At 40.7% G+C, this 3,008-nt stretch overlaps 1 non-coding gene across 1 annotated transcript; it reads left to right on the top strand.

Moving 5' to 3' along the window:
- Positions 1 to 1,243: 1,243 nt before the first annotated feature.
- On the top strand, positions 1,244 to 1,350 carry LOC148580571 (small nucleolar RNA R71). Its single transcript, XR_015896248.1, has one exon. It is a non-coding gene; the product is annotated as a small nucleolar RNA R71 (small nucleolar RNA).
- Positions 1,351 to 3,008: the final 1,658 nt, after the last annotated feature.

Here is a 3,008-nt window from a genome sequence, read left to right on the forward strand (position 1 = left end):
GCTCCCAGGATCTTTCAATTTCTGGGGTAGTTTCTGATGAATGATGGCACTGCATTCTTCGGTTAGTATCACAGTCTCGTTTCTCTTTCAGCTTCTCTTCTTGGTCATTAATTCCTTCAAGAACTTGTCATAGAGCAGCATTTGCTCTATTGCTTCAGCAAAGGGTATGTTAATCTGTAGTTTTTTGAAGATTTCCAAAAATCTTGAGAATTGGTTGTCATCCCCCTTCCTTTTCAATTGCTGGGGATATGGAGCTTTTGGAATGTCTGGCCTCGGCATTTCTCCTTTTTGATGTGAATTAGGAGTGGGAACTTGAACTTCATCTTGTTCCTCTTCCCCTTCAATTGAGTTCTTCTCTTGTGGTTTCTTGAAAGTTTCCTTCAATTCCTTCTCACTTCTGAGGGTGATAGCCTGACATTCCTCCCTTGGGTTTGGATTAGTGTTGCTGCACAGGTTATGGCTGGGAATTTGCTTAAATAGGTAGTCAATTTGTGTCTCAAGTTTCTTGATAGCAGCATCTTGATTCTGCATATTGGACCTCACTTCATCTCGGAACATTTTACTGTCTTGAACTTCTTTGTATATACGTTCAAGTAGAGTCTCAATCCTTGAGAGTCTATCTTCGGATGATGGTGAGTTGAGATTGGAGGGATGAGAAGGGCCATTTTGGTTTTGATATGGATGTTGAGAGGTGTTGTTAGGTGGGTGCTGATATGATCTCTGTGTGGAATGTTGGTGAGCTGCGTTGTTGTTGGGGTTGTGACGTCTCTGATCTTGGCCTTGATCTTGTTGATTTTCCCACCCAAAGTTTGGGTGGTTCCTCCAACCAGGATTATAAATTTTGGAGTATGGATCATGGATCTGCCTAGGGGAGTTCCCAGTGTAGTTGGCTTGTTCCTGATCACCCTCTGCCTCTGCATTCACTCCTTCTTGAGCTGCTGATGAGGTAGTGATTGCTGCTACTTGGTTCCTTTCCATCTTCTTGGTAAGGTCAGCCAGCTGCTTGGTGATCATCTTGTTTTGAGCCAGCAGTGCATCCATGTTGTTTAGCTCCATCCCTCCTCTAGTGTTGCTTCTTTCAGATGCATAGAAGTAATCATTCTCAGCTACAGTCTCAATGACATCTATGGCTTCTTCAATGGTCTTCTTCTTGTTCAGAGATCCCCCGGATGAGTGGTCTACTGCCTTCTTTGATTCATAAGAAAGACCTTCATAGAAAATGTGTAACTGCACCCATTCATTGAACATATCTGGCGGGCACCTTCTCGTCAAGTCCTTAAACCTCTCCCATGCTTCATAGAGAGTTTCACCATCTTGTTGCCTGAAGGTTTGTACCTCAGCTCTCAACCTGTTGATTCTTTGAGGAGGATAGAATCTTGCCAAGAATTTGTTCACCACATCTTCCCAGGTTGTTAAGCTCTCCTTCGGAAAAAATTCCAGCCATTTAGATGCTTTGTCCTTGAGTGAAAAGGGGAACAAAAGCAATCTATAGGTGTCAGGATGAACACCATTAGACTTCACAGTATCACATATCCTCAGGAAGGTGGTTAGATGTTGATTGGGGTCTTCTTGGACACTTCCTCTGAATGAACAGTTGTTCTAAAAAAGGGTGATGAACTGTGGCTTTAGTTCAAAGTTATTGGCATGTATGGTTGGCTTGTGGATGCTACTTCCACAGTTTCCTGGGTTTGGATTGATATAAGAGCCTAGAACTCTTCTCTCTTGTCCAGCATGATGCACTAGACCTTCTATGCCATGGTTGTGAGCCTCTTCTTCATGATGGTTCTCCATATTCTCATCCATGTCTGGTTCAAAATACTCATCCTCTTCCTCAGCACTAACAACTCTCTTTCCTCTTGCTTCCCTCCTTAGTCTAAGGAAGGTCCTTTCAGGTTCAGAATCAAAGGAAGTTGAAGCCCCGCTTCTTCTACCTGTCATACAACCAACAAAGCACAAGCAAGAAGAAGACAAATACAGGAAGTATTCTCGTCAGAAATGCTGTTAGTGTGAGTGATGCAATATATCAAACTGTTAGTGGATTAGTGAACTGAATTGCAACAAATAAGAGAACACCACAAACGGGTAAAGGGTAAAGGAAAGAAAATAACTAAAACTGAAAGTAAATCACTCAAACAGAATTTAAACAAAACAAAAGAAAAATGCTCAATCTAGTTATCCACCAATTTAATCATTGTTGATACAAAATCAATCCCCAGCAACGGCGCCATAAACTTGATGCATGGAAACTTGTCTCACAACAATTTTCCCTCGGCAAGTATACCAAATTGTCGTCAAGTAAAAACTCACAATAGAGTGAGGTCGAATCCCACAGGGATTGATTGGTCAAGCAACTTTAATCAGAGGAATGTTCTAGTTGAGCTAAGCAAGAATTGAGTTGAGATTTGCAGAAAAATAAATGGCGGAAAAGTAAATAACAGAAAATGTAATTGCTGGAAGTAAATGACGGAATGTAAATGACGGAAAGTAAATTGCAGAATCTTAAATGGGGATTTGGGGAAATGAACATAAAGGTAAATGGCAGAAAGTAAAGAGAATGGGTAAGATCAGAAGTGAGGGATTCATTGGGCTCAGGAGATGTTGTATTCTCCGAATCAAATTCATTCTCATCTCTTCCTCAATCAACGCATTCGTTGATCTCCTTGGCAATCTTAAATGATTGGATTCCAATTCCTTGGCAACCCAATCTCTCAAATCTTGATCAATAGCCAATTCCTTGGTCTAATTGCTCATGAAAAGAGATGAAGTATGGTCACTTATTATACCACATGTATTCCCAAATCAAAGTGTTGGTAGGATTATATGTCACCATATCCATCCAAACCCCAATTTGATCCAACATGAGAAAGTATTTCTAGCATGATCTCTTCATTCCTCTTCCAAGGTCCGAAGAGATCCAAGTATGAATAGCTTCTTTTCCAAGACAACTACCCAATTGGTTGAAGATTGAAAGCTTTCTAGTAAAATTAAGAGAAAAGAAAGAAGAAGAA

Source organism: Arachis ipaensis, chromosome B10 (genome assembly GCF_059453495.1).
Source record: "Arachis ipaensis isolate K30076 ecotype BB chromosome B10, ASM5945349v1, whole genome shotgun sequence".
Classification (NCBI taxonomy): Eukaryota; Viridiplantae; Streptophyta; class Magnoliopsida; order Fabales; family Fabaceae; genus Arachis; species Arachis ipaensis.